At 42.0% G+C, this 25,844-nt stretch overlaps 1 protein-coding gene and 1 long non-coding RNA gene across 10 annotated transcripts in view; both read left to right on the top strand.

The window, feature by feature from the left end:
• Positions 1-25,844, top strand: part of LOC116702075 (receptor-type tyrosine-protein phosphatase U) — a 221,250-nt gene that overhangs the window by 20,481 nt on the left and 174,925 nt on the right. The gene's annotated exons all lie outside the window — the stretch shown is intronic.
• Positions 2,806-25,844, top strand: part of LOC116702136 (uncharacterized) — a 25,208-nt gene continuing 2,169 nt past the window's right edge. Inside the window, exons 1-2 of the long non-coding RNA XR_004335069.1 lie at positions 2,806-2,818; positions 16,455-16,457. This is a non-coding gene — a long non-coding RNA (uncharacterized LOC116702136). The remainder of the gene's footprint in view (positions 2,819-16,454; positions 16,458-25,844) is intronic.

Below are 25,844 nucleotides of genomic sequence, written 5' to 3'. Positions count from 1 at the left end.
GATAGATAGATAGATAGATAGATAGATAGATAGATAGAAATTATACTGCCACGGAACAACATCGGCATTACCTAATCCTATGACCAGTGTTCCTAACAGCTACCGTACGCATACGGATAGCCTACAACTTAGCTTAGCTATTTGGAGCTCCGTAAATATAATGGCAAGCAGTTTTATAGAGGAGGCATTTGCATTTTCTATTTGGACCCACAAACTTGCTTAGCTATACTGTGGTTACAAGCACATAAAGAGCAACATATTTCCACTTTCAACGTGTATGGCAATATTTCAGCTAAGTCAAAGTTGAAAGATGCTTTGAAAGTTTCAAACTTACAGTTGAAGAGCCGGCTTCCAGCACTCTGCTATTGGGGGAGGGGCAGCACATGGTCTGCACGTGAACTGCAGAGCTGCCGGTGTGGACGCCTGTCTGTAAATAATGCTGGGAACAACGGCGAACGCCATCACCCAATACTCATAAAAACGTGAATATTGGCCAGCCTATAAATCGGTGCAGTGAGTGAGTTTCAGCTATGAAAGCTAAAACGCCTGGCTCTTACGCCAGGATACAACCGTGACCATTATTTTATTTTGCATGGTGACATATAACCTTTTAACCTCACATTTGTATTTGGTCTCAGCTACAGTTAGTCAATGGCGTTATTGTTTCTATGCCAACTTTGCAGCATTGCCTCAAGTCTTACTGTTTTGCGGATACAGGTCAATAGAAGTAAGACTGCTTAATGCAGCTTCAAAGCCTAATGTATGCAGTGAGCTTCATAAGTTTTCGGAAGCACTACATATTCCTTTTCACGGACACAAAGTTGGCAACCCTGCGTGGCCAGTGCCCTGTCTGCATGAATAACACATAAAGCCAGAGTTGGCTGGATGCTGTGCTGTTACCCACGCTAAAACCTCGGCCGCCGGCTTTCTTCAAGGAAATCAAGGCATGTTGTTCTTATTAATAGTGTGTTGCTGCTAATTGATTGGCGGTGTTGGGCCTGGATGACAACCTTCGACTCAAACCACGGCCATGTCAGAGAGGAGATCTCTACTTTTTTTTATCATTTATGAAAAAAACGGCCCCGGTATGGTCCGTTCAGCATGAAGCCTCAGAACTATAAGCCATAGAAGCAGACAAACAGGAATAGCTGAAGGCGCCTCTTTCTTCCTTTCCTGACATGCATGCACATTCACACTCACTGCACTCACTTGCACATCCACACTCAGTTATTTCTCCCTCCCTGTGCTTTCTAATGCACACAAAGATAAATGCACACAGGTTTTTGGGCTTTGCTGCTACCCACCCACCAGCCCGCGCCTCTTACCTGTCCTGGCCATCAGTCAGCCTTCGCGCCACGCTGCCGATGTGACAGAGGAGCCGTCAGAGCATCTCAGTCAGCGGCTGTGATGTTGAGCCAGAGTGACAGAGCGACAGGGGGAAACGTGGCAAACAAACAGCCAGTAATATTGCCCTGTCCTTTCACTTCTAGCTCTCTGTCAAAGCAGAGTGCTGACAGAGTGGGAAAAAGTTACAGACATCCTTAAACATGTGCACACCCAGGCATATACTCGCATACATAAATACAGTATACACACAGCTGTTTGCATTATAATTGGATAATTTCAGAGAAGCTTTCATGCTGATGCACGGTGAGTGATTTCCTGTAGCGCTTTGCTGCAAAGCTCCAAACGTAAGGATTCATGAATGCCCAAAATGTATCCCCCGCATTCGGTATGTGACTTTGCCGTCGTAACCCCCCTTTGAGCCATGCTGAGTTATTTACACAGCTTCGGGAAAGGATTATGTCCTTGGGTGCTGATTGTTTCCAATGCATGACTGGCATTAATGTGTCTTGCTAGCTAAACAGGATGGGTGATGCACAGAGACACGGCTGGCTCTTACCTCAATCAGGGCCCGGATGATCCCGGATTACTGGAGATCGCATCCGTTCATTCCCTATGGGATCCAGCATGGTCTGTCTCCAAGACACCGGCATGGTGCTACATGCTAATCACCGCTGAGATGGAGAATCTGCAAAAGACTGTACTGGGAGATTGTTGGGATGTCTCTGTATGTAGCACATTTGCATGAAGTTGTCATGTAGGGTAGGAACGGTGAGAAAAGGTATACATGTTCAGATCTGGGGCAGGGACTTGGGGTATATATATGTATAAACGTTGCGTACAGACAAAAAAAGCGTACGCTGGTTTTCACGGACACTTTGTGGAAAAAAAATTAACTTGAATGTGCAGGCCTTCCGCAAAGTCTTTTTTTGGATCTGTATCGTGGCGAAATCTAACTGAAAAGTGCAGAAAATCACCAGACATGAGAAAATAACATTTCCACTTCACTTACTGACATATGTCTGTGACGTTGTCTATGAAAAAATATAATTACATTCCATAAAAGTTTGATCATTTACGTCGATAATGTTACACGTCTTTCACACACTAATGATTCAATTCGCAGGCTTCTTAACCACTGTTAAACATGAGGATGGGAAATAAATGAAAAATCCCCTTTAGAAAATATTTTCAGTCATCCTCTATATTTCCCATGGATGAAATATCTTCCTCACTGTGCAACAAAAAGATCAGCACGGGGGAATGCAATAGTATCTGAGTGTGTAGTTGCGGAGGCTCAGACATCCATCTCTGTTACTGTAGTCCTATTCAATATTTCATTATTTCATCCATGCGTGGCGCAGCGGATCACCTGCTGTGGAGACGCTGGCCTCACTAACCTCTCTTCCTCTGAGTCGGGTCCCCGGCACGCTGGACTCAGTTTCACTGAGCCCACTAACACTAACTTACATCAGTGATGTAATGCCGGTGATGTAAAGTGCTTATTGTGCGTAATTTAGACTGACACTGTGATGCATGCTGTTCTGTATCTGGTGTAGCGCTGGCACTATTGGCTTGATTTCCACTTTTGACATTAGACTTTTTATTATTATTATTATTATTGTCATGGTTCGGTGCATTCACTGCCCGGTCACCATTTGCCACTCTGGGCATTTTCTTTTACTCCTTATCCGAGATGACAAACCTCCAAGCAGAAATTATTTTTCTCGCCTCCACCTCGGCGATCAGCACCTCCAACGTCACGAGAAGTTTGTTTTTCCGTCTGCAGCGGGATAACCTGTTGTGATTGGACAAAGAACCGAAGGACGTCGGGGGCGCATTTATAGTCATTTCTATATTAATTTATGGGAGGAGGCAAGGCGGGGTCAGTGGCTGGTTCATGTGCGCTCAGTTTCACATTGCTTGTGATGTACAAAGGAAAGGTTTTATACGTATATATGTGTATGTTTCTGTGTGTAGGTACTTTTTAAGTTTTGGCTGTACACCATCTTCTGGAATGAAAGCTGTGCAATCTTTTATACATGAAGCCCCAGATGTTCTTGCTGCAGGAAGAATCCTAAAACATTGGCTATATTTTATAAATGCGTGATTAAAAAAACAATGACAGATATTCCTACTTACAATCAAATTGACACTTTTACAAGCATACCCAGCAGGAAATGTGCTTCTGATGCTCCATGAGACTCTGCCAGCTTTGGCAGTGGCTGATTATTTAGCATACAAAAAATAATTAAGCGGTGGAGTGCCATTATTGAATTTAATGTGGAAAATCAGTCCCTTTTTTGTCTGAAATAGTCATTGTCTCCTGGCTGAGTTCTGTGGAACAGTGACAAAACAGATTAAGAGACCCTAATTCTCCTCAGAAATCCACTTCAGCCCTACTACAGAATCTAGCCTGAGGGTTGGAGAAAGCTTTATATCCCTATCGCCAAACTGAGCTCCTCTTAGCTTTATGTGTCCCTAGTCTTCGTCCCATTCACCAATGACAAGTGCATCTGATAGTGTTCACCTGGGGCAAATTACTGGGATTACTTCCTAGATGCCTACTTGGAAGACCTTGTGACCTCCATACGGGCTCAAAGGGTTCTCACACGTCTGGCTGCCTATCAAACATACCATCTCCATAATAATGTGTGATGGAACTGCATAATTCAAGAGACTAAACTCCTTAGTCCACTCTTGGGTGAACTTTTGACCTGGGCACCCAGGCTGATCTAGCCTCACTGCGGCAACATATTCAGGCACTAAGCACTGAATAAGCACTGTTCATCTACCAACTCATCTTTTTTTTAAGGCATGTGTTTCTCCAAGTGCAAGTATCGCCAGCCTTGATTACATTCGAGTACAAACAAAGATGTGTCCGGCAGCATGGCTGCAGGCTACAAAGAGACCGCTGGCTGCAGAACGCTAAGCTCTGGTTGCTCTTAAAGGTGACACACATGTTTGTTGAGTCGTCGATGAGGAATTTTCTCCTTAATCAGGACAGAAAGATCCTGTCCATCTTGAAATGGGCCGCATGGGCGGTGTCACCGGCATCAGGGAGTGTCATGAATAACCTTTCAATATTAGCTGCAAGTATAAATCATGTGCACGACTTCATGGATCGCTTTACTCTTTGGGGCTTCTGGCCAGATGGAGCGGTCAACAGGTTAGTGGTTAATTTAAGTTAATTTACCCTTTGGCTATGACTGGAGATGAAGCAACTGTTGGGCAGGCTGCAATTAAATTCATTGTCCTTCATTCCTCCGTTATCCTATGGGTTCCAAGATTGGGATCAAAGCGAGTAATCCCATTTTGAGCACCACATTTGGTCCAGATGTATTTATATGTTTCATCCATCTGAGAGTGAGTGATTCATTTTGTTGTGTCGGGGCTTTCTGCCTGAATAAAGCATTAGCTGGCAGGTTAGCCTAATGCAATGCTCCCTTCTGGAACTTCACTTTGTGATAGCCTTAGGGTGCAAACATAAGTGGATTAGAAAACACACATACTGAGAATCCACGGGCTGTTTTATAAAACCTGCACGTCCCTGTATCTCTAGCTCTTACTCCTTCTCTTTTCCTTAATGCTCACCATAGCACTTGCAAACAAACACGTGCATGAGCATGAAAAGCCCCACATGCTGGAACATTATTCCCGGGCGATGCGGTGGCCTTGCGCTGAGCATCTCAACCTCTCCCTCAAATCTAGCTGTGACGCTAACACGAGGCGAAGTGTTATCGGGCACGGCCTGGTCATCAGGCATGCCGTCTGCAGGGTGGCACAGCTCCAACTCTGCAGCCGCAGACATTGGGTACAACCTCGAGCAAGGCAGCAGGCGAGAACGAGAACCAGAGATAATGATGTAGTGCATGTTGCTTCCATTTTTCATTATTTATTTCTTGCTGTCGTTATGCTGCGTGTCACATGGCTTTTTCCACAGGCAGGCCATTAGTGGCATGTAATGGTGTCCAAAGCTTTCTTCAAGTGACAAACATGATTTAATTCTACTGTGTGTGTGTGTGTGTGTGTTTTATTTCCATTTTGAAATAAGGACATTGTCTTGTGCCCAGCACCGGGATACATCATTACAGAGTGAAATGTCCTGTTTCTCCTTCACAGAGTTTCCAACTAGTTCCCAGGGGTCCTTGTGTTGTCTACATTAAATAACCGATACAGTATGCCTCCAATACACACAGTGACAAATGACTTGACTGTTGACAGTGTGGCCCATGTGTGTATTAATATGTGAGGGGGTGGGGTGGCTTGTTTTTGTTCTGGCATAGCCTTACCAGAATGTCTTCAGACAGCATTAGACAATGTAAGCATTACAGGGGCTTCACTTAATTCATTGACCCCATTCCAGTAGCTTGTTTATTTGTGTTCTTCTGGCTGCTTAGCGGGCCGCTCTGATCACTGCAGGCATGGTGCCGCACAGCGGCTCAAGCTAATGCTGCTCACAGGGTGTGCGTGTCGGCTTTGAGACACAGAGTGATAAAAAGAAGGAGACGCCGGGTCTTATTTATGATTAACATTTTTTTTGTTTGTTTAACTTTAACACAACACACAAGACATACAATTTACAACATGAACAACATCCCCCCCTTCGTCATCACCACCCACCCGGACCAAAATCAAGACAAGATGATGCAGTTACATTATTCAAGACCATACAGCAACAATAATAAAAAAATAGACAACCCTAACAAATGTATTAATGACAACACCATCTTACACATCTCTCCAGAAAGCTCAAGTACCTTCCCCATGTCCTAGTGTAGACATCCAATCTGGAAATCGCCACCACCACTTTTTGAATTGACAGCACCCCTTCATTCTTTCATCTTCTTAAAAGAATCCGCCTGACTATCATTAAACTATTTCAGACCGGAGACACTGGGTTATTAAATAATTTCAAACATTATTTCAGCTCCGCTTCTCATCTTTGGCAGAGACTACATACACAAAAGCAGGGGAGTAACTCTGTGAATGGCTGACTTTAATGCCTGTTTGTCAGAACCCTAAATCAATACTTTGCCCCGCCTCGAGGCTCAGCACAGCAGCTCCTATAGGATATCCATAAATTGAGTGGATGGTGGTGGCCAAGTAAAAGCCACCTACTCCCGTTAAACCCCATCATGAGGAGGGACAGGTATAGGTCACATTGTCCAAGGGCTGACAGAGATTAATTGAGGCCGTGTGACTTTGCACACCGGCGGGGCCTCAGGGGGCATTTCTGCCCCTGCCCTCAAATAACCTGGCTGTGCCCAGCCACCTTGCCAACAGTAGCAGGTGAATATTTTATGAACCACAGGGATTTGAGAGAAACCGCTAACGATTTTTTTAGGCAGTAGCTAATGGCCTCAGATGTGAGATAGGAGAAGGATTGGAGTTCACTTTCGCTCGACTCGATGTGAGGATTTGACGATCTATTCCACAGACAGAGACCGTCTCCATGCTTGGGCAGGGAATAAGTGTCATGGTAGTCTGCCCTGGCACTTTATTTATTTATTTTTTAAATTTTTTTTAAAGTGAAGGCTTATCTTATGAGAGAGCAACTGCTGCAGTAAACTCTGTGGGGAAGTGTTGATTTAAACAAAGGCACAGATGGCTATGCTGGAAGGAAATGCAATGACAAACTGCAATGGAGACTTTAGCTGTCATTTGTTTTTCAAATCTTCAGCTGCCTGAGACTCTGTCTCCGTCTGCTAATGTCAACCTGTCTGGTGGCAACAAACGCTTGAGTTAAACCGCTTTTTATGCCTGAGCCTCTTTTTATTGTTTGTGGGTACAAACCGTGCAGGGTTTCCATAATTGGACCTGTGATTTTTAGTCACCAGCTCATCCCCCCCCACCCCTCCCCCTGCATGCACATGCACTGTGTTAACACTTTTGAAGGCTAGGATGTAGGCCTAGTGGAAACATTTTAGTTTTTGACTGCATTTCTTAAAGATCCCCTGTCAAACAAATGAAGAAAACGAATAGAGATTTCTCAGATAAGTGTCTGTCATTACATCTTGGGTCTTAACGTAGTTTAGGCTGAGGTCTTGGAACACTGCTTATAGTTTGGAAGAAACGCGAGCAAGTCGGGAGGTCCGAGTTTTGAACAGAAATAGAAAACCAAGGCAAACTGTAAAACTATTACCCAGACTAGTACTTCTGCTCTCACCTACAGTGGCATTAAGATAAATTTCTAATTATTCATTCAGATAACTAGTGTCCTTCAAAGGTTGGATTTTTTTTTATTCTTCTTTTTCATGGGTGTGTAAACTTTCTCAAGCCACTGTAGTTTTCATGTGCACGGACGGAGACCAACATTTGGTGGTTTTAGATCATGAATTTGATGACTTGACAAATTCAAAAGAAATCTACTTCACCAAATGTATCCTTTAAATCTTTTAATCTTCATCACTGCACCCTGCTACATCCTGCTACGCCCTGCAGGGCCCTGCTATGCCAGGAACTACTACAACTTCTATTTCTAGTCACTGTCCCATAATCTTTATTGTGACTATTATTGCCACTGTTCATCACACCCCCAACCGGCCCGTCAGACGCCGCCCACCAAGAGCCGGGGTCTGTGCCAGGTTTCTCCCTAAAAGGAAGTTTTTTCCTTGTCACTAAATGCTTGCTCTTGGGGGAATTACTAGAATTGTAGAATTGTTGTAAATTTTAGAGTGTGGTCTAGACCTACTCTATCTGTAAACTGTCTTGATAAAACTCTTGTTATGAATTGAAACTATAAATATAATTGAATTGAATCACTGCCCAGGGTACATACACAGTTCTACTTATTTCAATAACAAACCTTAACACTAAAATACATCACTTCCTTTGCAACAGGAGATGTTTCCAATGTAAAAGCCACCAGACAGCGAGTGTTAAGGGAGCAACATTGGTACCTTAACTGACCCGCTGTGAGTAATCTGAGCCCATCTTGATTTGGCTCACGCAAGTTTTATTGAGCTTCATAAATGTTTGGACACAGGCTGCTCTTTTATCTCTAAGCCTCTGTACTGTAGCAAAATTACACAATAACTAGAGCCATGGGTTGTTTGCTTCGTTCAGAAGCCTTTTTCTTAGCATCATGCGATCACTTGATACACATCCTGCCGTTTCAGGCCGCCACACACCGTCATATCATGCAAAGAGAGAATTTTGTGCATAAGAAAATTTCTTTTTTGTGTCAGTGTGTGTCATTTCAAAGCTCTCTGATTAAGGTTTAAGAATTTGTACGCTGAGGTGAGGATGTGCACATATGTGCCACCAACGGTGGAAACACATTCTTTGCATGTGTTTCCACACGGGTTGTGTGAGTGTGTGCGATTCCATCCGGCTCTGCGTTTGAATAAATGCATGTTGTTTTTTTTGTTGTTTTTTCTCCTCCAAATGGCTCATCCATAAACTACAGAACAGAGTACATCAAAAGGCCTATTGCTTCCCCCTAAGCCATTACACATACCTGGTGAAATTGCGTACCCTCTAAATCTCCACGCCCGCTGCTCCATTCAGAGTAAATTACCTTTTGTACACAAAGATGTGACACATCGTTGCATGGGAAACATCTCGGGTTTCATCACTCTTTCCGACATCTCAGGCGCTCATCCTCGCTCCTCTCTCGTCCTGTTTTTTTTATCAAACTCTCATTTCCGTTCTGATGAGCCGCCGGGTAACAAAACCTGGGAGAGGAAGGGGTGGGGGGGTGGGGGGTGTCGTCTTGACACGGTGGTTTACAGCTGAGATGGGAGAGGGTTGGGATCAGTCTTGCACCGTGGGGGGTAAGATGAGAGGAAGACTGCTAGGTTTGCAGAGGTCTGGGGGGGGGGGGGGGGGGGGGGGGGGGGGGGGGGGGGGGTAAATGGAAATAATTAGAGACATTTTGAGGCAAGGGGGCTGAATCATTAGAGGTCTTTCCTCCTCTCCATCCTTCCATCTGTTCACAAATATGATGAGAAGGGCTGTTTGCTGCAGAGAATCGCAGTCTAAATGACAGCAATGCAAATAACACCTGCACCCTTGGGTGGCTGCGGTTGTTTTTTCCCCTCCACTTCACGTGTGACGAATTACCATTTGTGACCGAGAAGAATGCAGCAGGGATGATAAGGAGTCGGCCAGCACACCTCTCCACCACTAGGGGCAGTGCGCGCTCCTGGGAAAACACCGAGCGAGATTGCTTTTTGACAAATGAACCGAGAAAGACACCGATGCTGCATTTAGAGGACACTGTAAACAGCAGCTCCATGCTTGTAAACACTACCACTGCAGTATGTCAGCGTTCCGGTGAGGCAAATTACTTTTAAATAACTTTCTAGGTGGTGTCACCAACAAGAGTAGTTGAGTGCCGGGTAAGATATACTTCAAATTAATTTCTAATTAAACCCAACAGCCAGCTCCACGCAGGGATTGGTGGCTTCTCACAAACCCCCAAAAATGTGTCTCCTGTTCCACTGACGAGAGTCAGCACGGCTTACCTTTTTTTGGGGGGGGGGGTATTTTAGGCCTTTTATTTATTTAAGACATGAAAGGGGAGCGATAGGTTGAATGACATGCAGCAAAGGGCCGTGAACCTGCAGCCGCTGCATCAAGGAGTAAACCTCTACAGCAGGGGTCTTCAACGTTTTCCAGGCCAAGGACCCCCAAACTGATGGCGAGATGGAGCGGGGACCCCCTAATTATATATATATTGTATAAAATTGTGTTATATCAAACTGGTCCTATAGTGCCATGTGTGCATTGATGACTGAAAGACATCTTCGGCCTCCATTTATCTGTTTACTACAGTGTGTTGAATTCATGTTAATGTGGATTTAAAGACATTTCAATTAGTGGAAAAAATTGCAGGGGGGGAATATAAAAAAAAAAAGTCTAATCAACCAAAACTTTCGCGACCCCCATGCAGTACCTCCGCAGACTCCCTAGGGGTCGCGGACCCCCTGTTGAAGACCCCTGCTCTACAGTACAGTTGGGCGCCCGCTCTACCAGGTGAGCTACCCGGGCGCCCTGAGGCTTCACATTTGACTGATTACCATCATTTGTCTTTGCTCATTGAGCTTCCCTGGCAACAGCCTTTTCTGTTTAGCATTGACAAACACGTAGTCGTGCTGTCTGAATGAGACCTGATTGTGTTCATGGTTTCCACATGGAACGCATACAGCCTTTTCACAACTAACCATTTTTTTCATTTGTGTCATTCATTTTCAAGATGAATTTATTGTTTTCTCTAAGTAAATTGTCTGCAAAATAGTGACAAATGCCTTTCACAAGTTTGCCAAGCCGAAGGTGATCTTATTTAAAATACTTTTTTATTTAGTTTTCTTCGTCAACACAGTTCAAAACGTAAAACTTTCCTGTGTATTTTCATACAGGAGCAAGAAAAGCAGCAAATCTTAATGGAACCAGAGAATTCTTCGCATTTTTGTTTGGAAAAAATGACTCAAAAAAATTTAAGTGATTATCAAAATACTTTTCATTTCAACATTCATTCAGTTGATTCATTGACTTGGTGCACACTTTTTAACCCTTTTTTTGGGGGGGTTATTTTCTGTCGCCCAACTAAGCAATTCCTCGTCTAATCCTTCCACCACCATGTAAAACTATGCTAACATTTTCACTTTCACGTGAAAAATCATAAATCTGCTTTTACAATATTTTGGAATCTCTGTGCAGCCATAAAAACTCCCTGAGCCGCCCGGGTGCTTTCACTTTTCCTGCTGAAAGAGGCACTTACACTCGCATTAGCAACACGCCGCACTATGAAGCCACCCTTTCTGTTGGATGTGACAGAGCTGCTCTGAAACCTAAACTCGTACTCAGGCATGACACTTAAAGATGTTCATGGAGAGTAAATGTTAAAAAAAACGGAGAAACCAAACTCTACAGAACACTTCACTCGCAGAGGCTACAGAGCACCAAAAACACACTTAATGTGTTGTTGATTTGAACAATCTTTCCGGCAGATATTCCCACACAACTTTTTACTCTGTTTCTTTCTTCTCCACTTCCCGTCTTCTGCTGCTGTTATTGTTTCTCACATTTGACTTTCTCACCTCTTAAGCTCATTGGAGTCTTCCTGTCGCAGCACTCTTGTGTGTGTGTGTGTGTTTATCATTGGTGCAGAGGATAAATCCTGTCATCTGTTTGTCTGCCTGTCCCTCTAGGTGTTTTGCATCACATATTGTCATATATTGATATACTTGCCATATTGTCAATTTCCTTGGATGAGCGTCTTCCATCTGGAGTTTGTTTGTGATTATTATCAAGCTACTAAAACCTCGTGCAAATCAGCATTTCATTTACATAAAACCAACACGGTCTCAAGTGAATGTCTGTGAAAGTTCCTCGGTTTGATAGAACCAGTAGTGTTCTTTTGGTAGAGTGAATGGCACATTAGACTATTAGCTTCAGCCTGGGTAAAGCCTTTGTCTCATGTTCGATTTTATTTGCTGTCTGTGAACTACATATACACCAACCTTTTTCTCTTAAAACGTGATCAATTTAAATGTTTCTAGTTTCTTACAAAGGGACCGACATCTAATTCTATTTCTCAAGAAGGTTCCTACAAAAGAATATGTCATTTGTGAATAATTGTAGGGGAAAAAGACACTGTTCAGTTGAGACAAAATAACCTTCTTTCATAAAAGTACTGAACCAAAGTCAGTCATATATATATATATATATATATATATATTATGTATGTAGTATTGTACTATATATTATATTATATATATATTATATATATATTTATATGTATTATATATATATGTATATATTATATATAATGTATATGTATAGTTATATTATATGTATCTAGTATATAGATATATGTATATATTTATAGTATATATATACTGTATATATATATATATATATATATATATATATGTATATGTATATGTATATATTATAGTTTATATGTATATATATCTGTATATATGTATATGATATGTTATATATATATTGTATATGTAATTATATATATATATGTTATTATGTATATGTATATATATTATGTATATGTATATATATAGTATATATATGTCTATATATATATATTTATATATATATATAGTGTATTGTATATATATATGTTATAGATGTGTATGTATATATATAGATGTTATGTATGTTATGTGTGGGTATGTATATTTGTATATATGTGTGTATGTGTATTATTGTGTGTGTGTGTTATATATATATATATAATATATATATTATAATAATATATATTTATATATATATAATATACATTCTCACGGCAATATCTTCGATTTTATTTCTTTGTTTTTCCTTTGGTATTTAGACGCTGCAACAGTTGAATTTCCTCAGGGCAATCATGGATGTTTCATTTTATCTCATCGCATCCTCCGCTCCTTTTTTCCTCAAAGTATCTGGTGCATTCTCTTGAGCTCGAAAGACGGAGCTGCAGCACCGTGCTGCTGCTTCAGTGGCGGCGCCCGCTGTTCTCTAAGATCACCGTGATGCTGGGTTTCTGCCTGACAAAGCAAAAGGGTGTGGGCTGGAAGACTCACTGATCCTCAAGGGGAAAGAGTTTCAGCGTGAAACCACTGTACTACAGCAACGACTGCAACACACGATCAGGCTCAAACAACAATTACAAAACGCTCTTCTGTCTGTTCAGGATGTTCAAACAGCATCACAAATATCAGTAGCTGCACATTAGGACTATGTGTCAGGGAAATAAACATTATAGGGGCTCTCCGCTGACTTTGCACAGGAAGTGCTGATAACAGCTGTGTAATATCATGTGTGGCTCTGGCGGAGCTTTGTCAAGTCTGATAAAACAACACTGATGGTGTCGTAGTGATGTCGTCATGGTGATCTTAACTTGGGCTTGAGGCTTTTAATTCATTACAGCTAGCCTGCACATGTGTCAGGCCCGCATATCAATTATGGTTAACAATACATTTCGGGCCCACCTAGTTTTTGTAGTTTTTTCAGTGTTTTGTCGCTTTTTGTGAAGTTTGGTCTATGCTTTGTTTAGCGTTTTTTGCTGCATTTTCTGACACAGTGTAAAGATGAACGGTTGTCAAGAAAATAGGACAGAGAGAAATAGAGAGACTCCTTCTATTTGAGTTAGATTTATTGGCTGAAAAACACACTGCTAAGCTAATATCAGCTGATTTATTGGCCCGACAAATTCAAAGGTCTGCCTCTAGTCCAGAGAGGGTAATGGGCTCTATATCAATTACATGACTCTTGTAGAAAAGTAAATTGCAACCTCCCCAGATGGGACCAGACATTGGAATGATGTGATGAAGGAAAATCAAGTTAACTTTATGATTCCAAAGAAATGCTCCCTCTTCTCTGGACCCCCCCTGGGAAATACTTAACATTGTCTGGAGTAACCTTGGGATGCATTTCTGTGTATTCCTATTTGCGCCAGGTAAGACTTAATTCTTTCTCTCCGTTGTAGTCTCTGTTCATTAAATTTGCCATTTAGTCTCATTTAGCCTAGGGAAAGGAACACCTAATGATTGTTTGTTTCTGAAAACAATTTATAAAAGACAGATTGTCTTTTATCTTGCTCCGTGCATGATGTTGTACTTCTTCTTTTCCAGCTAGAGGAAAGTGGTTGTGAGAGATGCAAAGAAAGCCTGATAAAGTAAACATTTCCTTTCATTCTTCTTCTCATGCTTATTTGTACAGATTCCAGCTTTACAAACTCACCTTTTTCCAATCCATTTCCCTTTGAATTACGCCAACAAAGTGGTCAGTGGTTTCAGTCGAAGCAGTGCTAAGGGGCTCATTAGCTTCTGGGAGACTTTGTGCTAATGCTCTTCTTCATTATTCTCCAAGATTACTGAAAGCTTTTCTCCTCCAAGCATGCTTGTTTCATCTCTGCCGTGTCTCGTGTTCACTGACAAATGCAAATAGCGGCCTCTCTTCATAGGGTGGACACACACACACACACACACACACATACTCAGGCTTGACTTTTTATGTTAGCAGTTGGTGAGAGAGAGAGAGCTTGGCTGATAAGGCAGATGAAAGCTGTGGAAGAAAAGAGGGAAACAAAGGCCTCAACTGCTCTCGAAGTAAACCGTTAAGATTAGTAATGTGCCTCCATGTGGTGATTAAGAGAACCCGGGGGTGGTGAGAGTGCTGGGGGGCCCAGGGTTTAGTTTCGTGGGAGCCAGGATCAATGTCAAATTGAGAGCTCCCCCAAATCCCTGTCACCCCTAACTAGAGCTGGGCAATATATCGATATTATATCGATAATGTGATGAGATATTGCCGTAGATTTTGAATATCGCAATATGGCATAAGTGGGGTCTTTTCCTAGTATTAAAGGCTGCATTACAGTAAATTATGCCATTTTCTGATCTTACCAGACTGTAACTGTTCTGTTATTTGCCTTTTCCCCACTCAGTCATTATAGCCACATTACTGATGGTTATTTATCAAAAAATCTCATTGTGTAAATATTTTGTGAAAACACCAATAGTCAACACTACAATATCGTTGTGGTATCGATATTTGGTCAACAATATCGTGACATTTGATTTTGTCCATATCGCCCAGCCCTACCCTTAACTCATTTTCTTAATGGTTCAGCACTCCTGGCTCCCCGCTCCCGTCCCCACGATACACACTTCTCCACAGAAACCCGAGGGTGACTATCAACCGTGAGCGCTCCGCAGGTCCTTTCTACTCGGCTCCATGCACCAGAGTCTGAGCGAAGCCATCTGCTCGTGGTTCCCTCTGACTCCTGGAGTTTCCTGGGGCTTCTCGGAAGCTCTTTCTGGTGGGAAGGTAGAAATGGAGCGCTATCCTGTTGCTGCAGCTCATGTGTTTAGGTAGGCAGCCGTGTAACTGAACATCTACTCAAGGACTGTATTTAAGTACAAATGTCAGATACTTGTACTTGAATCTTTGTTCTTTTATTGCCACTTTTGCTCCAGTACATTTCAGTTACACTTGACTTGAAGGTATCTACATGAAAGTGACATGACACTGTCATGAAGGTGTCATAAACATTACGACAAATCCTAAACGTTTATGACGTAACACTTCTTTTAGTTGGCGTCATTCAATTTGTCATAACAAGTTATGGTTAGGGTTCGTGTCATGTCACTCTTATGTAGATACCTTCAAGTAAAGTATTACCTTCATTTTTAGAGGAAACATTGAACTTTTTTTACTCCGCTGCAATTATCTGACTGCTTTATTCACTACTAACTTCAGAAATGAAGTTATTGGTTATATTTTGGAGCTAGATAATTAGCTTCAGGAGAGAGAGAGAGGGAGAGAGAGGGAGAGAGAGGGAGAGAGAGAGATTAAATTAAGAATCGTCAGTAGATCAATAATCGTTCAACGGTCACCTGACATATTTTGTCAAGCACCCTCGGTGGTATTTGATCATTTCTGTTGTTGTTGCTTTTTTGGTAGATATTTTGAGTAATGCTGTCAAACTAATAAAATATTTAATCGTGATTAATTGCATTAATGTCAAAGTTAACTTTCAATCAATCACAATGAGTTGCAAAAAAAATTCTATTCTAAATGTCCCTTCATTTCTTTTTGTCCCATGATTTTTCTCATTGTAATGCTCTTATCAACATGGAAAAGTGGGTCAACTTGCTTTGTGCAAAGGTTTTTTTTTATTGAAAACAACATTGACATACAGCCTAATGTTGTCTTTACTTTCACACTAACATTCTCACTTGGAGCAAATCAATAAAAGGGTGAAAATAACACTTTGACGAGGGGCGGGGATTGGCATCAGCTGTGTGCTTGGCCATCAGGAGGTATTTCAGACTGGTCGTGGTGCGATGATAGCTCAGTTCAGAACAACCAAACACACAGATTACTTTGGTCTTGTCAATGGAACCATTTGGCAACTTTTAAAAAGTAAACTTTCCATTCAGAATCTTGTTGGCATCCATTTCGGCGTCTCGCGCTCTCCATCCACTCAAAACGTAGCGTTACTACTCTTTGGCCGCCTCGCAAGCCCAAACCAGTGTGTGCGGCGTGCCTGTTGTTTTGTTTCCGGTCTAGCTAGATCCGGTGTGGTGTTGTAGTTGTTCTTACGTTACTGTTGGTTGCAACAGCATGTGTTAAAAAACTACAAAGTTCGCTAGGCCAAAAAGAACGTTAATCTCCCGATAAAAAAAATTGACGCTGTTAAAATGGGTTTGCGTTAACGGCGTTAATAACGTGTTTAATTGAAAGCATTATTTTGAGATTTGCCACAATACAATACAGGCAAATTGTTGAAAAGCTATATTAAAAACATTTCAAAGCAATATCTTTCTCAGAAACAATGACCAGATTACTCTAAATAATCCATCAACCTCAGAGTTTACAATTTTTATTCGGACAATTTCTTTGGTAGTAATTAATAAAAAAAAGTCCAAATGTAATATGTGTCCCCTGGACAGTTAATCCGACCCTCTCATTAGGAACACTACAAAAGCCTATTTCACTCAGCACTTGTAATTACCTCTATGAGGCTAATGTGTTTCTCCCAGTCGGCAGCTTGATATAATGTTAACACTGCATGAGGCGTGAGAGCCAATCTGATCCCTGGTTAAGGGGTTGGATGTTTAATAGGAGGTCACTCGCTGCATTATGCCCACTGACACAGAACACCTGAGCAATGGCCAATCTTTTCTTACACTCCATGTACAGGGCTACGTGTTGGCAACATGCCCACTGCCTCACCTTGAAAGGACACAGTGTCTTCAAATACTCCCAAACACATGAGTTGGCTCTGTGTGGATGGAACCAGTTGTACTGGTACCAGGGTTAAAACCATTTCCTTTGTCATTCCTTTTTGTCATAATGTAGTTCCTAATGATTTGTTGAAAATGTTCTCCAAATTGTGATGTCACAACTATACTATGTATATAGGTAGAAAGTGACGGGCAGTGCAGTGCAGTGCTGTTACAGTCACTCCCCGGCTGCAGTGATGGTGCAGAAACGCTGAGAATGCAGATCAGATGAGATTTATTGATCCCGCAATGGGAAAATTCACTTGTCACAGCAGCTCAAAGCAACACAACAAATCCAATCTAATAGTGTTCTCCAGAACACTGAAATACATCCTCTTTTCTTTGGAAATGGAGCTTTCTTTGGCTATGAGGACTCTTAGCAAATGGGATTTTTAGAGTGTTCTTGGACTACATGTCTGTAGTTCTTAGACTTCTGGCTAGTTGAACGCTCCCAATGTAAAGATAACACCTAGGTGTGAACTATTAGACTGCGAAGTCTACATGCAGGCCCCTTCTTTGTCTCCGGTCCTTTGTCTCTGAGCACATGTATTCTGTTGTTTAAGATCAGTTTGATTCTTACTTTCCTCAGTCCCAACACGCATAATTGCTCACACATGACACTGCAACCAAAGGTTATGTGAGTCAGTGAACATGTCCTGATTGCAGATCAGTTAAGGTCACACTTTATTTCCTTCTGTTTAGAGCTGTTGGCCCACCTTGTTACACGGGCGTGTGTCCTGTCTTAAAAAGGCCAGATGCCAAGTGGTGCTAAATGAAGAACAAACTGATGTGTTTGCTCCACGGCCCGGCCTGGATGCTACTCCTTGTAAAATATTGGCAGCTGTTTTAGAATGTGAATATTAAATAAGGATGGGATCTGCTGTCAGCAGGGGCCTCAGTGGTCCAGTCCGAGTGATGGATTGAGAGCTTTAAAATATTATCTGAACAGCGCCTTAAGTATCATAATGGATATTACCATGTCATAAACTTTCATTCTGTGCTTAATGCTCCAAAGACAGACATAGGCTTGTGCGCATGCCCGCACGTATGCCCATGTGAATGAGCGTTGCATGTCCATACACACACTGTTATAAACGTACACACACACACTAACACAGGCTCTAGTTAACCTCTACAGACTCCCAGTTGCTCTCTATCTCCGCCCAGATGGCCATGCAGGCTGTGGGCTCTGGCCTCTATATTGGCTATCATTAATATGCAACACAAATATCCAGCCCTTGTAATTCTTTAACCTTGCTCTGCAGTCTTTTAACTCCTCCCCTGTGACTCGACAGGCCTGCATATCAGATCTGTACTACTGTATGACCACGGCTAAGCACCTAATTATCAGCTTATACTGCCCCGTGAAGGAGGTTATCATCCGTCGGCGCAGCGTGTCGGAGGGGTTGGGGGACAGAGCCGAAATCGTCGTCGGCGTTATAGTTTCTGATGGCCCTTGTGAAGGTGTCAAGGCCGGCCCACTGAACACAAGAGTGCGAGTTGAGGAGGCCCCCTGCTGTGGTAATTACAGGACCTGCCGTAGAGCCTATAGCTCAGACATATCTGTCTCGCCGCCTTGCTCCCAGTTGTTTTTGGCCCAATATCTCATGAGCAGGCTCAGTTGTTACATATTTGTGCGGCTGTTTCTTAGCAAAGGGCAGTAATCTGTGAAGTGACAAAAAGTGCTTAGAATGCTGTCTGGAAGGGCACAAGAGAGGGGAAAAGACTAAGTCGTTTATCTTCAATGACTGTCATTTTGTAAGATTCAGATAAATCTGCTCCTAATTAACATGTCAGTTAATTAGAAACTTCTACACACAGCAACACTTGGATATGTTGAGGCAGTGAATTCCCAGAGATAATGCATCATGAGGTCATTAAACGACACACAGCAGCGCTCATGTGAACCAACCTAATGAGATGGTTTTGTGTGTATGAAACGATACCAGAGGGATCAGAAAGCCTTTTTTCATTTTTTCTTCCAAACGTGAAACAAATACTAATTTTTAAATTTCACTTTCTTTGCACTGTGTAGAATGCATTATGACTGCCTGAGTTTGAATGGGGAAATGACTTGTGTGGTAAGGGTTTGCAAAAAATTGATTTGTATTCAAATCGCGATTCAAGCTCTACCGATTCAAAATCGATTCATAGAATTCAAAAAAAGATTCATATTTTTTTGAAATATTTCTTAAATTTTTTATTGTATGTCTACTGCAATAGTATAATAATAATAATGTGTATACTATGTATAATAATAATAATAATAAGATGGGCGCTTTAAAGGGAAAACCCTTAATTTAATTTAAGTTTTCATTTTAAAGCAGGAAAAGTGCAATAGCGATAACAACTTTAATGGTACTTGGACTTTTTTTGTTAGTGATTCCTTTTTACATCTTCAGGGAGCGACGACTTCAACTCATGTTGTGAAAACGTTTTCGCACAACATCCTACAAACCGCTTCATGGGAATGGGTTGCGTTGGTGGACTGGATGCATCCAGTGGGTCAAATACCTGGTAATTATAGATTAATTGTAGTTGACCCCCGTCTCCTTAGTTGAGTTGAGACAAACGTTTAGATGCGTTGATACTGAGCCACCCCAGGACACACTGTATCACATTATGATGAAATATTGGGTTATCTTGTAGATATCACACCAGTTGCTATAATCCTGTAAGAGTGGATTTCATACTTTTCAGTAATAGAAATTGCATTAAGTCATCGAACCATCAGCCATATGACAGTATTTTGAAATGGATCTTCTCCACATGGATTCTATAATGAACATTTGACATTAAGGTTATGCTGCCCTGAAAACATATCAGGGGACTGTTTTTCTTATTTTACACACTCTCCTACTCTATTTGATCTGTATTATGACTGGTATTTTCTTCTCAGCCTGATTTTGTCTGTGATTTAAAAAAAGTTTAGCCCTGACCTTTCTAGCTCTCCTGTTTTCATTAGTTGTCTGTTCCCGATAAAAGTCCTCTGTTAGTGTGAAGGTTGGGTACTGAAACTCACCGAATGTGAGACTACTGTACAGAATGACAATGGAGATTTTGGTGTCTCATTTCAGTGTCACTGAAATGCCTTCTCTGCCGTCTGGTGAGGGTAAGGGTTAAAGCAAGTTTAGTTACCGGAAACAAAAGCACAACTACACATTACGCTGGTTAACATTACACTTGGCAGCAGGTAAAATTAGCCTACCGTTAGCAAAACGCTGGCTTAAATGCAGTTACAATGCTAAAAGCTAAGCAGTCTGTATGTGTGACTGGATTTCACTTGAAAGGATTCCGACACTGGGACGTACAACAGTCTGCAGCTAAAGACACTGAGGAGAATAGCTGCTACCAGACACCATGGTTACTGCATTAACAAAACCAGCGGGACATGGTGCATTCAAGTGCACCTTGAGAAACTCAGGCTGTTGTTGTAATAACCTTTCTACCATCTTGTGGTTATTCTTTGTTTTTTAACTGGTGAAATAAGTTAATAGATTTGACGTATCAATTCATTGTTTTAGCGCCGGTATGACTGTTGTTAGGGTAAAAAAACTATAAAACCTCTGGGAAATTTCTCCATTGAGCCCCACTGTCAGTTGTACTCATAACTAATAGAAACCCTCTTTCTCAATGTAATACGGTCAGGGTTTATTTTTTCTTATAAAACCTTTCGTGGTCCAATATGAACTGTAGCTTGTTGTGTATAATTCTAGTTAATCATAGCACATTTTAGATAAATGGTGCTGTATCTTAGTCATTATGTTGCCTTGATGACTCATCTCTGTTGTCACACTACATTCATCATTATTCCATATTTTCCACTTTTACTTCTTTTTCTGCAAAGGTAACACAGTTTTGCTTAAATTCTTAAGTAGACCAAAAGAAGCACATATGCTCACACGGCAGCTTCATTAAGTGACATTTGTGTCTCGTTAAGCTCAAAAGTTACAGATGTTACAGCTTAAGGTGCATGAATATTCATTCAAAGACTAAATGCAATCTATTCATTTGCAGTTATTGGCCTGAAACCTGCCTTGTGTGGCGCCTTTCGAATAAAGAGGAGCATTTAGAGTTTTTTTTAAGAACACTTTCCGCTTTCCTCTTCAGAAATCAAGGTTACTCTAAATAACTGCAGGCATTATTTCCCCGTCTGCTGGAACTAAGCAGCTCAGAAAAATGTCTCCTAAAAGATTGAAGTGCAATTATGTCTGCGTCTTGGACATTTGGGTAATAATTCTTTCTCCTAATAATGGACAGCACTCTCACAGCTAAGCCTCTTATTACAAGGGCTCATTTAAATGTATATGGTGTTGAAGGCAGTGCTGCTCCTAATGTAATGGAAAGCCTCTTGTTACCGAATACCAATTTGTGCTTCCGTGTCTTACACTTCTTCCGTGTGAGGGTTGTCACCTTGTGCTGCTAGCAGAAGGATGCTCGATGCATCCTCAGTGCAAGGGGGGTGAAAAATAAAAAAAGTGAGAGCAGAAGACAGAAGGGCTTAGAAACAGGAGTAAACGACGCCACCGGAAGGAAAGGCTCAAGTGTTCCACAGGGCATCTGAATCAAAGCCCTCTCTTCTCTCTTCTGCAGAGTGAGAGGGGAGGTGTGAGCTGTAATTAAGTCGAGGCAAAGACAGTGTGACTCTCTCCGAGGAGCACTGATCTCTTTCAAAAAGAGGCTCTCGTCGCCGTGCTTACAGTGCCCTATTATGCCTTTAGCATATTGTTTGTGTGCACAAATGTGAGTGTGTGTGTACATGCTGATTTTGAAGTGCTATTGCGGTAACAGCTGCCTTTTTGCGCTTGTGTATTTTGTTTAACTTTTTGACAGTTTGGGATTTCAGAGTGGCAGTATTTTTGCACATGCTCAGTACATTCAAGTCTGGAACACTAGCAGGGCGCTCTCTCGTTAGCCTCCGCAAAGAGTGCTGAATTATTTGGCTCTGATGCAACAAGGTGCTCACAACACAAATCCTCCTCTATGGTGACTCCATAACATCACACACTTCCTTGAGACATTTTGGTATCACAATCATGCATTACACAGTTTCTTTCATCGCAACCCTTTTTAAAATGATATAGAAATGGCTATTCGTGGGGCTACCTAGATGGGTATAGTGTGCACCCCAAGTAGTCTGAGTCCTTGGCGCTGGCCCAGGTTCCAACCCACAGGCCCTTTGCTGCATGTTATCTCCTCTTTCTCTCCCCCCATTTCCTGTCATTCTCCAGCTCCTTAAACAACAATCTTTGAAAATAATATCATATCTATGGTGCATATCTTTCTATCGCAATCTTTAAAACCAGCGGCTAAGCTGTGTTCAGCACAATTTCCGTCATTTGGACAATGTTTTCTGTTTTTTTTTTTTTTTCAGAATAGTGAGGATCCTGCCATGTAAGCATCATGGTTGCATACATGGGGAGATGTGCTACTGTAAAGGGTGTTGTGTCGGTAATGGGACAGGAGGCTGTGCCGTCAGAGCCCGGTCTCAGTAATGGGGGTCAGGGCCTAACAGCTGGATCACCCAAGGGACCAATCTTGCAGTAGCAGGGTTGGGGTCTGTGGCGCTCTGACGACAGGGGGCGGGGAGGGGAAGGGTTGTCTCCTGGACCCCTGCATCTTATCTAGACATGTTCCAATACCAATTTCCCCTTCCCGATACCGATACCAGAGGTTGCGTGCTTGGCCGATTTCGAGTACAAATTTGATATTAAGACATTAAAATAAACTATACATATATAGTTTTTAAACTACTACAAACTCACTATGGATGTCATGTGATTGCTATCATTGTTGAATGACTGGTTAAATTCTTTAAAAACAACAACATATTCATACAAAGAATAAGTGCCGTAATTGAAAAGAACATAAATAAACTACTTTAAAAGTAGTAGTGCATGGACTCGCATACCTAACGATACCAACATTTTATGAGAGGCCTTTTAGATACTGGTATTTTTTTTTAGAGGCAATATGTAAAAATAAATGATTAAAACTAAGAAATGGCTCACTGAGAGTCCTGTTCTTGTGGCTGACCACCCGCGGTGAATACCAGGATTGTGTGTACGACATATTCTGCACCCAGCGTGAGGAAGAAAGGCACCAGTAAATAACCACAGTCTTGCTGCAGTGGACCAGTTTCCTCATTTGTGGTTTCACATGACTGAGTTCATTCTGCTCCGAGCAATTGCGAGCATTTATTTTTTTCACCATTTGATTGTATGGAAATCAACATCAAAGCCGTCGGGCTGGTTGATTGTCATGACATCATGCAATCAGACGTGTTGTGTAAATCTATGCACGCCATTACCATAATGATAATGGTGTGCAACAGCAAATAACATGCAGCAGATAAATGCAAGCTATTTTGAAAGGGCCTGTTTTTTAAGTGATTAGGATTAGATGTTTGATTTATATATTATATTTATATATATATTTAGATATTAGAGTGGAGATACACCTCAGCAAATCATTTTTTTAAGCCCATTCATTAATATGTCGCTTGTAATTGTCAAGGAAGAATTTGAGCATGGAGACAGCAATTATTTCCAATATTAATACATCACCACTAAACAGAGCTATATATACATATATATAAAGCTTTCAACCAATGCATTTAGGTCACTCCTGACATGAATATTCCACTGTTGCAGGGGACAAAAAAGACTTGACATAACCACTTAAAGTGGCTTTCCGCGAGATGGGGGAAAAAGTGTCTCCTCCAGCACTCTTGACTAAATTTTCATATATAACACAAGTGTGAGCGTATCTGTCATTTTCCTCCCATTCTCCATCAGTGAAGAAGCCCAGTGCTGTAACGCAAGTGCTAAAGAAAAAAAACAACAACCTCCGTCATCTTAATTAGGCTGATTTGAGCCTCGTTGAACAAGGTCTGTTTTTATTCATCAACGTCTATTCATGCGCCCCTCTCCTCATGACATCTCTAACAATAGCATTAACTGGCTAAGCAGTGGGGATTGCAGGAGATGGAGCTCTGTCATTGATGTCTCTGTGAAGGGGGGAAATGGAAAGATTAAATGAGAAATGAAAGAAGAGAGCCTGGCCTAATGAAAAGTGCCTGCTTTGTCCGCAGCGGGTGCTTTTTGTGGTTATCTTTTCTACCTATATAAACTGCTGGCAGAAGAATTTATACAGCGTCTCCATGCTGACAAAGGGTGAAGTATATCTCTTACCCAGGAGCCTTTCTCTCTGCAGCTATCTATTTTCTATCTGGCTTGCTGGTATATCATGCAGCCGACCCTTTAATCTCGCTGTACACGGACCAGTTCATCTGTGCTGCAGTGTCGGCTCAGGTTAGACTGATACTTTGGGAACAAAACTGTGGAAAGACAGATTTTATATCAGTTTCTAAACAGGAAACTAGTTCAATTTAAAGCACATTATGTAATCAATGACCTTTTTAACTGTAGCAAATTCCTATCCAGTTCTCTGGTGCAACTCTTTTAGCTGCATGTGTCAATAACCCTATCATCCGCTGCAGGTATAGAACGTGGTAACTCATTAACAATCTATCTATTACCTTCTGAAAGATACTGGCAGATGTCAAAGAGCATTATTGGCCTCTGAAAGTTCTGGCCTTGGCTGGCCCCGGCTACTGGGATTCTTTTCTGAGTTGCAGTTAGGGACTGGAACCACCATGGACCAGTAATAAAACAATTTCACACACCAGCATATGCCCTCCAGTGCCAATCTTGCCTAACCAACCCGAGTGTGCAGAATGCAGTTAGAGGAAGATGAGAGAGGGAGCGATAGATAGATAGATAGATAGATAGATAGATAGATAGATAGATAGATAGATTTTTAACTTGTACTTTCATGTTGGCTTCTGCCTTATTTCTATTTATTCTATTAAATTAAAGACTGATGGTCTATTATATCTATTTATATGTTTATTATATCTATTATATCTATATTATAACTAGTCTAGCAACGGGAACGCTGGCGAGATTGACGCCGCTCTGTCTGGCTTGTTTGTTTTCGGTGATTTTGCTTTTTTTTTTGCTTTTTCCTCACGAAAACGTCGATGGTTTTGGTTGATGTTCATCCTTAGTTGAGGTTACATGTGGCGACGCATTTTTTTGTCTTCTCTCCACCGTGTTTTGTTTTTGTTTGGGGCTGGAGACTGACATGACAGGGACCGTTGGGTGGACGCTGGCACAGCTTGCTGCCGCTGCTCGCCGTACTCGGCTGTTGACCTGCTCCGGTTGCGCTGTCGCCTGCCTGGACCTGCGCCGGGGGCTCTCCACCTTCACCCGGACATCGCCTTCCGGCCCCGCCGGAGATGCATCCACCGAGGGTCCCGCAGGAATTCCCACCACGGCAGCTCAACAGGAGTGAAGTCTGGTCCAGCTCTCGTTGCCCTCCACGCTCTACCAACCGGGCTGTTGACCACGGTGTGTTAGGCCGCCTAGCCCGGTCGGCTAGCACCGCCACCAGCTGTGACATCACCTATCTCAACTTCGCTCTGCTCAACATCCGCTCACTGACACGCAAGGGACAACTCATCCAGGACTTCATCTCCGATCGTGGGCTTGACTTTTTCTGTTTAACCGAGACATGGCAACAGCCCAACGACTTTTCTGAACTCAACGAATCCACTCCTTAGTGGATTTGTTTACATCGGTGAACCCCGTGGCTCTGGCGGGGGAGGAGGTCTCGTGGTAGATTATTGCTAAATTGTAAGTCTCGCCAGTGTCTGTCCCTTTCTCCAGCTCCTCTGAATCTGCAAGTTGTCTGGTCCCACTC

Source organism: Etheostoma spectabile, chromosome 14 (assembly GCF_008692095.1).
Source record: "Etheostoma spectabile isolate EspeVRDwgs_2016 chromosome 14, UIUC_Espe_1.0, whole genome shotgun sequence".
Classification (NCBI taxonomy): Eukaryota; Metazoa; Chordata; class Actinopteri; order Perciformes; family Percidae; genus Etheostoma; species Etheostoma spectabile.
This window is presented reverse-complemented; position numbering and strand designations above follow the sequence as displayed.